Raw genomic sequence first — 14897 nt, 5'->3', positions numbered from 1 at the left:
CCCTCGTGATGCTATGTAATCGGTCCCAACTTTACTTTGCTGTTTTGGGATTGAGTATGCACTCTTAAATGTTGCTCAATGTTTTTTATTTTGTCTAGTGACAATTTGTTTACTTATGCTGATGTTTTATGGCAAGGATAATTTCCTTTCACAGAATGTACCAGAATGTTTTGAGCTGGTTGTGGACTATATGTTTTTCTCTCTTGGTATGCCAGTTTGTAGTTTTGTTTTGACATGTAATCAGTGTCTGTATGCTACATATTTGGATCTGACTGCATTTCTTGCTTTGTCATCTATTGTACAGTTCCATCATATTGGTACCCAGTACCCTTGATTTTTTTATGTTGTTAAGGGAACATGTAATTTTATGATTATTTGGCTATAGAAAAAAAATGTGAATTGTGTGAGTTGTCGTTTTAATTGTACTAGTTGATTGTTGCTTGAAAATTTCTAAAGATTCAGGCAACTCCAATTTTTTTGAGCTACAATATCAAACGTTAGCTTCTCCAGTATTCAATGCACGTGTGTTTCACCTTGATGTAATTTTATCTTTATTACGCGGTAAACTAGAGTTATCAAATTACTCGGTAGAAGCACAACTTTACGTGGCATTCCCACGAATAACCCAATGGCTGTAACCGACTCAAAAGCAAAGTACACAGCTGGAGCAGGAGATAAGCGCAAGGACAGTGCATCATCAACAACCAAAAAAAAAAGAATCTGAGAATTCTCCCGCCAAAACGGAGATCGCCCAGAGGTGCAGAGGGGCATTTCCGTCCTTCACATTGATCTACTTGCTGGCCAAGAGAGCAAAACCCGAGCCCGTTTGGACTTCGGACGTACAGGCACGGCACCGTCGCGAGCGGCGCTCTCCGCTCTGTGCTCTGGCCTGGCCTCTGGCGATATAACCCCACTCCACCACCCCTCCGTTTCAGGCTTTCAGCCGCAGCAGCCTTTTCCCTCGCCCGCAGCAGAGCAGCCATGGCGGCTCCGCCGTTCCACCTGCCCCTCCTCCTCGCCTTTCTGCTCCTCTCCACCGCCGCCGCCGCCCACTCCCAGCATCTCCACCTCCAGCACCACGGCCACGGTCCCCACCACCACCACCACCGCTACCCGTCCACGATGACGGCCACCGCCCGCCTCGACACCGCGCCGTCCATGCACCAGAACCGCATGGAGTCGGCGTCGGAGGAGACCCGCCAGTCGCTGCGCGTCCTCAACCCCTTCTTCACCTCCGTGGCCGCCCAGGCTTCCTCGGGCGAGGACGCCATGGCGGCGATGGGCGCGGACGCGGGGGACACCACGCGGCTCGACCTTCCCCCGCCTCCCCCTCCCCGCCTCGCCGCGGGGGATCCGATGCCGCCCTCCCTCGCGCCGCTGCAGCCGCAGGCTGAGGAGGCGGGGTCGTCCGAGTCAGAGCCCGCGGCTCCTCCACCCGTCGTCAACGAAGCGTACCGCGACGCGGCGAGCACTCCGCCTCCTCCTCCCGTCGTCGACGAGCCGTACCGCGACGCGACGAGCCCTGCGCCTCCTCTCGTCGTCGACGAGGCGTACCGCGACGCGGCGAGCCCTCCGCCTCCTCCTCCCGTCGTCTACGAGCCGTACCGCGACGCGGCGATCCCTCTGCCTCCTCCTCCTCCCGTCGTCGACGAGCCGTACCGCGACGCGGCGAGCCCTCCGCCTCCCGTCCACGACGACGCTGCGCGGGTGGCGTCCTCGGGCACGGGCGACGACCTCGGCCTCCAGCAGATAGCCAAGGTGCTCGCGTCGCTGGGGTACAACGAGATGGCTTCGTCGGCCACGCTCCTCGCCGACACGGCGTCCGTCGCGGCATGGCCCGGGGCGATCACCGTCTTCGCGGCCCCCGACGTATTCCTCCAGCACTCCTGCCCCGAGTGCTCGCGACGCCACCTCCTCCTCGACCACATGGCCCTGGGCTACTTCCCCTACGCCGAGCTCGCCGCCGCGCCCGCCATGAAGCTCCCGTCGCCTCCGTCGGCTTCTGCCTCGACGTCGCCGCCCAGCCACAGCGCGGGCCCTTCTCCGTCCACCACGCCAGCCTGTACGTCAACGGCGTCATGGTCTCGGAACCTGAGCTCTACGACGACGGCCGCTACGTCGTGCACGGCCTCCACGGCTTCATCCCGCCGCTCTCCCGCGCCTCCTGCGTCGAGGACGACGCGCATGCGCATCACCACCACCAGGTCCACCTCCACCACTACCGCCGCCACCACCACCTCAGCGCCAGATCGGCAGCCACCTCCGCCGCGACCGCCGCCTCCGTCGTTCGCATCATGATCCGCGAAGCCATATCCCGCCTGCGCGACAGCGGCTTCGGCTTCGTGGCGCTGGCCATGCGCGTCAAGTTCGCCGAGCTGGAGAAGCTGTCCAACCTCACGGTGTTCGCGCTCGACGACCAGGTCATCTTCACCGGTGGAGGCCACGGCTACGTCTCGGCGGTGCGCTTCCACATCGTCCCCGGGCACCGCCTCACCCGCGCCGACCTCCTGCTCCTCCGCCCCGGCACCGTACTTCCCACCCTGGCCGGCGAGGACCAGAAGCTCGTCATCACCCTCGGCGCCGGCTCCGCCACCGACGAGGTCCGGATCAACTACATACCCGTGAAGGAACCTGACGTGGTGATCAACTCGCGCGTCGCCGTCCACGGCATCTACCTTCCGTTCCCCCGCCTCCACCTCGCCAACCTCGCCGCCTCGGTGGCCGTCGCCTCCGACCTCCAGACGAACTACAGTTGCGGCGTCGGGGGACCCTTCGGCGACTGCGCCTCCACACCGATGACCTCCGCGACGATCCCAGCTGATCAGGGCTACGGCGAAGGGCAGTGATGCGTGAGCCCGTCCGTTCTCTTCTGAGTTTCTTAGCAACTAGTAGGATTTTGAGCTTGCAGTTTGGTTGTTAGATGAGGGATGAGATTTTGGTAGTCAGATACTCGGATTGATGGATGTTCATGTCATCGCGTGATGAAATGTATCCGCACTGCTGCATGGTGAACGAATTCTTGATGGAACTTTATGCGGCGTTGCTGTTTTGCTTGCTTTGGAAAATTATTCATGTTCTGTTCAATTCTGTTCTGCATCTGTTATTCTGTTTGCTCTGTTCTGTGGGTGGTTGTTACTGCAACATTGCATATGTTGTCTCTGAATGTCAGAGCTAGCAATGTGTTGACTTACCCATTTGTGTTTGATAGATTAAGTTCCAGCAATCTATAGTGATAGTAGTTGCTTGTGGTTTACTTGGAACATTAAGTCCACTTTGTGATACTATAGCTGCTTGCTCTCTGAGGGCCTGTTTGGCACAGAGCTGTTGCGAGCTACTTTATTTGTCAAACACTTATTTCCAAAACAACTTCACCCATAAAGTTGTTTTTCTCCCCCTCTCACAAAGACATGAGTTGGGATGAAGCTGAAAAAGTAGTTTATCCTAGCTCTCTCCCTCATTTCTCTCTCCCATCCATGTATTAAGTTGTTGGTGAAGCTGTTTTGCCAAACAGTTTTTCCAAAACAGCTCAGCTTCACCTAGAAAGTTATTCATGTTGATCATGGTTTGCCAAACAGGCCCTGAATATCTAGTTCCAACAATCTATTGATCTACCTACTGTGAAACTGTGATTTGATAAACCTCTGTTGATCATGGTTTGCTTGGGATATTCAAGTTCAGATGGTCAAGTAATCATCTCCTCAAGTCTGTTCAGCTGTTAAAAAATGTGCTCTTATGATTTATCCTTTGCCATTTCTGATTGTGAGTAGATCGCAGTTACTTGTGGTGTGCAGTCTGCTTGGTCTTGGTACAGAGTCCTCTGATCAAGAAAAAAGTTCGCCTAGAGTTGCATTGTTGGGAATGGGATCAGGTAGTCATATATAGTTCAGGATGCATAAGACGAGTTCATGTGGAATGTCTTGTTAGATGGTTCCGAACATGGATCCAGTATCATGCAATGGATGAGCATGAAAAAACTGAAACAGTCTATCTTCTGTAATGAGTATGGTATCCTCTTCATTGAGATGTTCCAGTTTACATGGTCTCCAGGCTTCCAATCCCTGAATCTCTTCTTTTCTAGTAGAACACAAGCTCTGATATCTGAACACAAAAGTTGGGAGTCATCGGCTTCTCTGGATTTCGTAGAGGATGTACTAAAAAGTTAAAGTGACTTATAATTTAGAACGAATGGAGTATATTAGAATTTTCAACATTGACGCAGTGTTGGTGTGGGTATGTCTTTTTCCAGCATAGCATGCTCTATTGTTTCAGGATTTTCATGTGTTCTTATAATAATTTGGATCCTGGACCTGGACTCTGCTCACCTATATTTCTGTTGGCCAGTTGCTGAACGTTGGCATGCTTTAATAGAGATAATTGGAATTTTGCTATTATGAAACGTGGGCTTCGCTCGTTTGCCATCCTATAAAAGGGATTCATTCGTTTGCCATTATAAAACTGGACACACTCGCTGGAATGCCATTTTATCCGCCCACCATGCCAGCGTGACCGTTTTGCCCCTGCTTCTTCTTCAACGGCAGAAGATGGAGGCGACGTCGCTGAGCTCGCTGACGCAGGTCTGCGACATGCTCGGCGTAATGGCGCAGCGGAGGAAGAGCGTACGGCTCACCGTCTGCCCGCAGGTGACGCAGCCTCCGACCAAGAGCCTGGGTCATTCCTCCAGGTGCCTGTACACGCTGCTCCTCTTCTACCTCTATGGCACCGTCCGGGACATGGAGGTGCATGCCGGCAAGTGCATTTCTGGCAAGGGAGGCAGGAATGTCCGGGACTTTGATGCTGCCAATCACAATGGCAAAGATGTTGTGATCAAGAAAAGAATGAAGATGCAAAGGGTGTGTTGGAGCTGCACGGTCATGACTGCCATACCTTATATATTGATGATGGTAATGACTGCCAAATACCTATGCACTGTATTCCGCCCATGCAAGTATGCAAGGCCAGAAAGGATTTGTGCTGTGTAATTCCGAAGAACTGCCTCCCCAAATGCACCATATTCTTGAAGCAACTTATAGATAGAGCCCCCAGAAACATACTCGAGATAGACCGAGAGTGTCTCATTGCACTGCATTGTAGCATAAAACACATATTAATATGACCGTTGTATCAATGCTTAATTTCAAGGCTGTAATTGCACCGCTTATGAGTGTTAATTACCAAATCACTGCCATAGTGTTGAACAATGTTTGGATATGACAGCTCTCTCAGCAGCATGATTTCCTGTACATAGCAGCTAGTGTCAGTACAAAAAGGAAATATAGTTTCTTCTACAACATTGATGCCCATATGTACAATATTTTAATAGTATATAATCACCTAATTTAGCTGTCTGAGGCACTCTTTTGAGTTAGAATCATCTGAAATGACCTTAACCTCTTTAATTGCACACATTTGACCGCCTTCACTGCATAGCATATATTTTGAATATGAGCTGGTATGGTGTTAAAACGAATATTTTGCTGCTACTTATAGGCGGGAAGGAGACGCCCTGCGTCGACAGCGCACGAACGAACTCGCCACGGCACCGGCTGCGTGTCAACGCGCGAGGAAGCGGCGCAATTTGATCGGCGGTGACAACAGCGTGGCGCCGGCGGCAAGCAGAGAGGTGGCACTCAGCCGATTTTCAATTTTGAAGTATTTACAGAATTGCCACTGCGTTAATTTTGCAAATTACTCACAAATTTTCTAAAGAAGTTGAAAATCTCCAAAAATGAAAGTTGCTCAACTTTTCAAACTCTACAACTTTGCTTCAAGGAACATTTTCAAATTCTGCCTCCATTTTGAAATTTGAATTTGGGGTGCATTTGAGTATTTGAATCATTTCAAAATTACTCCAAATTTTATATGTAAACTTGAAAAACTTTGAATACCAAAGTTGATCCTTATAAAATAATCTTCAACTTTACTTTTGGCCTCAACCCCAAATTCCACATGGATGTTGAATTAGACAAAAGGGGCAAAAAGGACCTTTATGATTTGAATTCGAATTCAAATTTGATTTGTTTACCTTTTTACTTTAATTTTGATTTTTGACCAGTAACATGGCCCATTAGGGTTATTTGAGTCAAATGACACATGGCCTCACATGATCACATGAAATTTGACCCTTGTGGTCATGATCTTTATTTAGGGTTTTGAATCACTTCACATAAAATAACAACATTACGAAATAAAGCTTATTTAGTGAATGCATTCAAAATTTTCTACTTTTTGAATGCTTTGCAATGCATATGATGACATGTCAAATTTTAGTGCTAGGTCAAAACACCAGAGGTGTTACAGTCGCCCTTGACTATAGGAGTAGGTGAGGGGCTATATTTATGCATATTGAATTTCTTTAAGATCTTTACTATGTATGTCTTTTGTGACAGTCCTAATACCCCTTTACCTCTATCTCGGTGAATCTCGATTCCTAGAACGAACGAAGCTTCACCAAGATCTTTCATATCAAATTTTGAGGACAAAAACTTCTTTATCTCCAGTAGTAGACTGACATCACTACTAGTAAGTAAGATATCATCCACATACAGGACAAGGAAGATAAACTTTCCATTCTTAAACTTTGCATAGACACAATTGTCCGCTACATTCTCTTTAAACCCAAAATTCCTTATTGTCTGATCAAACTTTAAGTACCACTATCTTGAAGCTTGTTTTAATCCATAAATTGATTTCTTTAGGCGGCATCCCATTTGTTCTTTTCCTTCCATGACAAAACCTTTCGGTTGTGTCATGTAAACATTTTCCTCCAAGTCCCCATTGAGAAATGTCATCTTTACATCCATCTGATGTAATTCTAAATCGTAATGTGCCACTAATGCCATTATGATTCTGAAGGAATCCTTACATGAGACTAGAGAAAAGGTCTCATTGTAATCAATGCCTTCTCTTTACGTAAAGCCTTTTGCCACAAGTCACGCTTTATATCTCTCTATATTCCCTTGAGAGTCAAGTTTTGTTTTATAGACCCATTTACAGCCTACTATTTTGGCTCCTTTAGAAATTATTTTCAAGTCCCAAACTTTATTGGCATTCATAGATTTCATTTCATCTTCCATGGCCTCAAGCCACTTTGATGAATGATCACTTCTCATGGCTTTTTCAAATAAGGTGGGATCATCCTCCATTTGAAATTCCTCAGTGTTGTATACTTCATAGTCAGCAAAAATAGTTGATTTTCTAACTCTTTGAGACCTTCTAGGGGCCTTCATATTTGGCACATCTTCTGTTTGAGGTTGTTGTTGCTCCCCCTCATGTGTGGCAATAGGTTCTACAGGATCTCGAAGAACAGGTTTCTCATCGTCATTCATTGTTGCCACAGGCAGAATAACAATAGGTGCTGTCACCACAGTATCTTGCACTATCGGTGCAGCGACAGCAGGTAGTGAGAAAAATGGCTCATGAATCATCGGAGTGGGCGCATACACCCGCTTCTCTTTAAGGTCAATTTCTTGAGCTACCATGCTCCCCCTCATCATTTCATCCTCTTGGAAGACAACGTGTCTCGTTTTCACAAACTTTGTATGTCTGTCTGGACAGTAGAAACAAAAACATTTTAACTTTTCTGGGTAGCCAATGAAATAGCAACTTACTGTTTTGGGATCTAGCTTCCCAATGTTTGGGTTAAATACTTTAGCCTCAGCAGGACTCCCCCCCACATAAGTGTTTAGTGAGGGTACTCTTCCTGTCCACAACTCATACGGTGTTTTGGGCTCTACTTACTTGGTACTCTATTGAGAATATGAATGGTGGTTTTTAACGCCTTCATCCACAGGCTCAACGGTAAGGTGGAGTAACTTATCATACTGCGCACCATATCCATCAGGGTACGATTGTGTCTTTTAGCTACTCCATTCTGCTAAGGTTCGTCCGGTGTAGAATACTGGGCTATTATGTCATTCTCCTGTAAGAACCTTGCAAAAGGTCCAGGAACTTGGCCATATGGGGTATGCTGACCGTAGTACTCCCCCCACGGTAGGACCTATCTTAATTTTTTAATTGTGTTGGTTTTCAACTTCTGCCTTAAATATCTTAAATTTATCCAATACTTCTGTTCTTTCTTTGATTGGATAAATGTAGCCATAATGGGAGTAATCATCTGTGAATGTTATGAACGAATCATAACCATCCACACTCTTTACAGGAAACGGACCACAGATGTCTGTGTGAATAATCTGTAAAATTCCTACGCTTCGTTGGACATATTTCTTAATTTTCTTTACATACTTTCCTTTTATGCATTCTCTGCATTGTTCTAAATCTGAGAACTCTAATGGAGGAAGAATATCATTCTTAACTAGTATTTCTATTCTCCCCCACGAAATATGGCATAAACGACAGTGCCATAATTTCGACGACGCATGGTGAGCTCTTTTTCGTTTTCTGTTTACATCCACAGACGAGGATACATTCTCATTGTCGCACGCAACGTTCTCATCATCGTATACAACATTCACATCATCACGTAGTGATAACAAATAAAGCCCATTTTGTAAGATAGCAAGACCAACACATGCATTATTAAATGTTATCTTACATTTGCCATTTCCAAAATGGCAATCATATCCATCATTGTCCAAGCATGAAACACTAATCAAGTTTCTCTATAAAGAGGGAACATAAAGTACATCTCTAAGTAAAAGTGTGAAGCCATCAGCAAGCTCTAGAGAAAGATCACCAATGGCTTCAACATCTGCTCGGACTCTATTTGCAACTTTAACGTGTCTTTCTCTTCTTTACGTAGTCCTCGTCGAACGGAATCCCTATAAGGAATTAGCAATATGAACAGTTGCACCTGAGTCAATCCACCAAGTAGATTTGAATACTGTACATACAGGGATTCATTTATTAACGTAATAATATTCTCACCTTTCTTTGCCATGATCATCTTTAAGTAATCAGGACAATCTTTCTTATAATGTCTCGTCTTCTTGCAATAGAGACACTGGTCTTTCTCTACTGTGAACTTGTTCTACTAAGGCTGATGCAGCATGGGACCCTTTCCCTTTGACTTTGATGAGGAGTTAGCATTATTATTCTTTTTCTTGTTGTCTTTCACATAATTGATTGTGCCACCATTGACAGCTTTCATTCTCTCCTCCTCTTGCACACACATAGCCATGAGCCTCTCTAAGTTCCACTTCTCAGGCTATATGTTGTAGTTGACAACAAAAGTGTCAAATTCCTTTGGCAAAAAAGCAAAAATCGGATGGATAAGGAACTCTTCCTTGAGAGCCAGATCCATTGGTTTTAGCTTGATGCCAAATTGCTCATCCTTAGTATGTGCTCTCTTATGCCACCATTTCCAGAGTACCTCTCTGTCACCAGCTACTTTATCAGCTGGGTAGCATATGTCTTTAAAGAGCCTGTGAACTAACTCTTTATTCTATCGAGGTATTCGGTGACCATGTCACACTCTGGGATTGAGCCCACAATTGCAGGCTCAATCGTGTTCTTTATCATAGCTAAATATTTCTTGTTGATAGTGACCCACTTCCTATGCTCAAGATCATAGGACATCTTTTGAGATGCAAAATCCCTCTCTCTAGTTGCCCAAGCGGCATCAGCCTCATTTGTCTCCCTCACCGGTGCTACAGGCTCAGTGGGATATGATGAGGTGACTACCTAGTCCACCTCAGCCAAGATGAAGGCCAGGTCAATCTTTTTCTTCCACTCCGTGTAGTTATCACCTTTGAGAGTGGAGATCTCTCTGATACAACCCGTCAAGTTGTATCCGCATGAAAACATAATTCATATAGAGTGAGAACAAAATAATGACAACAATTGCATGCCTTGATTCCAATGTTGGTCAAAATGAAAACATACAACCGTTTATACATTAAATCAACATCACCGTTGGGCAGAAATAAAAATAATACATAAAATCATTAAAATTACGATACTGTTATTAACAACGTTGGTCAGAAAATAACAACATCATAATCATGTCAAAATCTCTTTTTCTCTAATTAAATATCACGTTGGTTCAAAATAACTTGAGAATAAACTATTTCTTAAGCAGCAAAAAAACTAATTCAATTTAATGAATTTTGGCCACAGGAAAAATCTATTTTCTATTTTCTTTGAGCCATTTATCCATTTTCCAGGAAATAAAACTTTTACCGGAAAAGGAAAAGAAAAAGGAAATGGCTCAAACTGTTACCGTCTTCGGCCCAAAACAACAAAAACGGCCCGGTCCATAGTAGCAGCGCGCGGCCCAGCCACGGCCCAGTCCACAGCAGCAGCACGACGCGCGCCCGCTCCCCCACGCCCAGGCCGCAACCTGGGCCTGGGCCGGGAATGTGCTTCCCCGCCTAGGCTAAAAGCCGCCCAAGCGATGCCAGCCGTTGGATCTCATCGGACGGCTCCGCGTGGTATTCGCTGGAACAAAAAAACGGCAGCGGCGCCGAGCCCCCAAACCCTAATCATTCGTCTCCCTCTCTTCCTCTCTTAGCCCCGCAGCGTAGAGAGCGAATGGCCATGGCGCCGTCGCCGGGCCCCTCGCCGGCACGTGCGCTCCCCAACGGGTGAGCGTGCCGCCGTCGAGCGGCCTAGCGGTGGTGCCCTACCGCGCCCGTGAGGGCCGTGCCCTAGCGGCAACGACGCCTTCTTCTCGTCGGCGAAACGATAGCGCCCCTGTTCATCCCGCACGACGACAGTGTCGGCAGCGGCGAGGTAGGCCTCTGCCCTTCCCTTTCTTCTTCCCTTTCTGGATCTGGGTCTTGCAATTGGGGTTTAGGGTTAGGGTTAGGGTTTCATTAGGGTTAGGATTAACCCGATTCAGTTTTTCTTTTGGTTTTGATTCAATTGAACCCTCTGATCTTTTCTTGCCGTGCGCTGGTGAAGACGGCGGTGCGACACCTTTCCCTGCGCGGTGGCGGTGGTGATCGGCAGTTGAGTGACGCCCGCCACCCCCCGGTCTCTTTTCATTTTCTTTTACCTTGTTAGGGTTAGAAATTTTGGATCAAAACTAGGGTTAGGGATTCGATTTCACTGTGTTTTTTGTTCACCTGATCTAGATCTAAAAACCCTAGATGACCTAGCTCTGGTACCATTGTAGAGATCGTAAAGATCATCTAGGGTTAGGTCTAGCGGGTTCTCTTTATTTTTTTACTGTGAATGCAATATCGAGATTAGAGAGATAGAGAGGAATAGAAGAAGAACGTGTCGTACCTGACACCGTAGAGGGAGATGGTCCAAGAGCCACCATCTCGTTCATCGGTGAAGTCTGCACACGGGCAGCGACGTTCGGGGAAGAGGTCGATGAAGCCGTCGACGTCGGTGGAGCGAGACGGCACGGTTGGTGGCTTCCCGTCACTGGCTACGCCCCTCTTTGATCAGGATTAGGGTTTAGGTTTCGATGGGGAGCTCGGCTTAGGCGAACCTCATACTCAGAGCCATCGGCCCCCACCTCTATACATAGCGCAGTGTGATAGGGATCCTCCAGCCATAGTGGGCTGGGTGCACTACTGGAGGCCGCGGCTTTGCCGAGTGTTTTTACACTCGGCAAAGAGCCCTTTGCACTCGACAAAGGCTTTGCTGAGTGTAGCACTCGGCAAAGTCTGCTCGGCAAAATTTTTCTCTGCAAAGGGTCTTTGCCGAGTGCTTTTTATCCGGGCACTCGGCAAAATAAAAAAAATTTGCTGAGTGCTTGGAGCGGCACTCGGCAAAATATTTTCGGCCGTTGCGGTGCCGGCCGTTAACGGTTATTTTGCCGAGTGCCCGACCCAGCACTCGGCAAAAAAAATATTTTTTAAAAAAATTAATTTGCCGAGTGCCCCAGCCCAGGCACTCGGCAAAGTTTTTTTATTTTTTTTAAAAAAGTACTTTGCCGAGTGCCCCTGCCCAGGCACTCGGCAAAGTTTTTTTAAAAAAAATTACTTTGCCGAGTGCCCCTACCCGGCACTCGGCAAAGTTTTTTTTATTTTTTTAATAATTTCTTTGCCGAGTGCCCCGGTTTAGGCACTCGGCAAAGAATTTTTGAATTTTTTTTAAAAAAATACTTTGCCGAGTGCCGCGGCAAGGCACTCGGCAAAGAAATTATATATATATTTTTTTTGAAAAATCTTTGCCGAGTGCCTTGCCCATGGCACTCGGCAAAGACCCCGAGAATTGCAAAAATTTTTTACATTCCATTGTAACAGACAATATATATATATACATCAATCATCACATCTATATCACCCACATGCATTATATATCACAAGCACACGCATATTTAATAAATCCATCGAAAATCCATCACAAATGCACCAAAGTTCAACATCACAAGTTTATTATTACAAGTTCAACATCACAAAGTTCAACATCCCTACTGCGGCGACGGAGACTGCAGGTGTGGCCCCCCGGACTGCGGTGAAGGACCGAACTGCGGCGAAGGGTTGACGCGATCAGCCGCCGGTGACACGGTAGCGGGATTGTTTGAACCCGCCGACGGAGGCTGCACAAAAGAGAAGAGATTGCATGTGTTAGACTCAAAATTGAAAATTTCGGCAGCACCTCCCCTGCACGGGGAGGTTTCCAACCTGCAAGAAACAACGGCACGAAGGCCGACAATCACAACGGCACGAAGGCCGACAATCCCAACGGCACGAAGGCCGAAAATCACAACGGCACGAAGGCCGACAATCCCAACGGCACGAACGCATTAAACTTTCATACTCACAGGAGTGAAGTGTCGAACCGGAGCTAGGAGCTGGCAACTGCACTTGGACACCCGATGCTTGCCCGATGGTTTGCATGATCTGATACATGTCCGCCATCTGCTTCTTCGTGGCCTCCAGCTCTGCGGTCAGGTGCGCTTGCGTCTCCCTTGTCTCTGCCAGCTCGGCCTGCAGTGTTTCAATCACATGTTTCAGTATTGCAAATCTGATCAATGTGTGTAACGTTCAATGTACGACGAGTGAAACCGGAATTACCTGAAGTTCGTCGACCCGCGACAGTGTTGGAGTAGGCCGTGCACGTATGGGAAGGCTTCTGGCCGTGCTCCGTGCCCTCACGTCGGAGAGAGAGGGTGCAGAGCTCGAGGAGTCGGCGCCGTCTGCAATCCACAACCGCCCGTGCTTCCTGCCTTGCCCCAGCCTCACGATCACCTCTGTCTCAAGGGGCTCAGTGCTCAGATTGTGATCTGAGCCACGGAGCGCCCTAACCGCCTCCGCGTAGTCTCTGACCTTAGCGTGGACGCTCGGGTCAGAGTAAGCCTGGGCAGTGGCATCCGGGTTGAAGACGACACCGGATTTCACCTGGGCCCATGTGGGACACAGCCCATGCCCCAAACTCCGACACCGGCACGTCCGGGTGTGCCACCTCCTGCGAGAAAGACGGCAAGATGATTAGAAATCAGGCAAAATTGAGCGTTAGAATAGATAAATGACATCTCATACAAGTGCCCGCTTGAATGCGGGGAGGTTGCGGCTGCCTTGGTGGTGAGTTGGACCGGTCCTCAGTGCCCGCTTCCGCTTGCCTTGCTCGTGCTTTGCGATGTACGCCGGGTCAAGGTACCTGTCCACGATCCTCGACCATGCCGATCTATGCGACATGCACCACGAGGCCGGCACCTACACATCATCAAGTGTTTGACATATAAGAAGATCAATTCTGGACCTACTAAATCTCAAAACGAATCAATATTATTCACCTACCTGAAGGTACTGCTCCTTGGTCAGCGCCACCTTTCTTGCGCCGGTTTTGTTGAGGGGCTCTTTCTTGATGGACCTGTAGTAGTCGACGTGGGCCTGGAGTCGCGCCTCGTGAATCATGTCGCCTGACGTACTTCTTACAGGCTCTGTGTGCCGTCTGATCCGCTAGGGTCTCTCGACCTTCTTCGGCCTTGAAGTACCTCTGCATACAAACACGATGTATCCGTTCATTATTTCAATAAAAGACTTAACCAATGGAGGAGATGTATTGAGCTATGTTGTGAGACACTTACCCAAAAGTCCGCCAAAACCCGCTCCTGCTTGTTGTCCTGCTCGTCATCCGAGCCGAGCTTGTACCTGTCCCACGACCAGGCCGGCTCCCACCTCCCCTCTTTCAAGTCCACAAGGCCGGGGAAGTGTTTCCTGCACAGACATCCCAGGACGGTAGCGGGGGTGCGTGGGGGGTCAAGAGCACCCGACAGAACTAGCCAGCCCCTGCATAAGTGATTAAGAAAAATTATCAGTTTCTCTTTTGATTTTCAACGTATCATATGAAGTACTAGTGATAACATCTATAGTTACTTACCTTCTTCCCACAGGACGAACCAGTGGGCGTCGGTCAGGAAGCGGAACCAGGAGGAAGGCTTGTGGGACCTCGCAGGTAGGGAGCCGACTGAGCAGAACTGTCCTCCGTCTGCTGAGTCCCCTCGTCCCCCGACGGAGTGTCTGTGGTCGTGCCCATGGCCGCCACATGGTCCTCCGAGGGTAGGAGACAGGGTCCTCCGGCTGGTCGAGAGCCGAGGGAGGAGGCGGGTCCCTCCTGGGGCGACCCCGGACCCCTCCCCCTCACCCTCCCCATGCTGGGGTGACCCGGGCCTGCTCTCGCCGCTAGGGGCGAAGACGTCCCCTCGCCTCCATCAGGAGGGCGTAGCCTCTGGTACACCGAGAGCACCTGCCTCGGTGAACGGTTGCCCACCATCTTTGTTCTGTCACCTACAATGTACAAAGAATGAACAACAAGCGTTAGTACATACATGTCAAATAGTTCAAAATGAATAAACATAACAAAATTTAATAAAAAACATAGTATTACATGGTTTAGGAATAATCTTCATGATTGGGGTCATAGGTCTCATCATCACTGTCAAAATTGTCCAAATGGGCAACACTATCCGAAGGTTCTGTGTCTTCTTCATTGTCTTTGCCTAAATGGAATCGCTCAAGCATTTGAATGTCCTTCGGATT

At 48.0% G+C, this 14897-nt stretch overlaps 1 long non-coding RNA gene and 1 pseudogene across 1 annotated transcript; one reads left to right on the top strand and one right to left on the bottom strand.

Moving 5' to 3' along the window:
* Positions 1 to 628: 628 nt before the first annotated feature.
* Positions 629 to 2846, top strand: LOC136533236 (uncharacterized; annotated as a pseudogene).
* A 10933-nt stretch (positions 2847 to 13779) lies between these two features.
* Positions 13780 to 14324, bottom strand: LOC136533235 (uncharacterized). The gene is made up of 3 exons (XR_010778413.1): positions 14239 to 14324; positions 13946 to 14147; positions 13780 to 13854 (listed from the first exon to the last, which is right to left on the bottom strand). It is a non-coding gene; the product is annotated as an uncharacterized lncRNA (long non-coding RNA).
* Between the last annotated feature and the right edge of the window lie 573 nt (positions 14325 to 14897).

The sequence above is a fragment of the Miscanthus floridulus genome, unplaced genomic scaffold, assembly GCF_019320115.1.
Source record: "Miscanthus floridulus cultivar M001 unplaced genomic scaffold, ASM1932011v1 fs_816_2_3, whole genome shotgun sequence".
Classification (NCBI taxonomy): domain Eukaryota; kingdom Viridiplantae; phylum Streptophyta; class Magnoliopsida; order Poales; family Poaceae; genus Miscanthus; species Miscanthus floridulus.
Note: the sequence above shows the minus strand (reverse complement) of the source record. Positions and strands in the feature narration are given on the sequence as shown.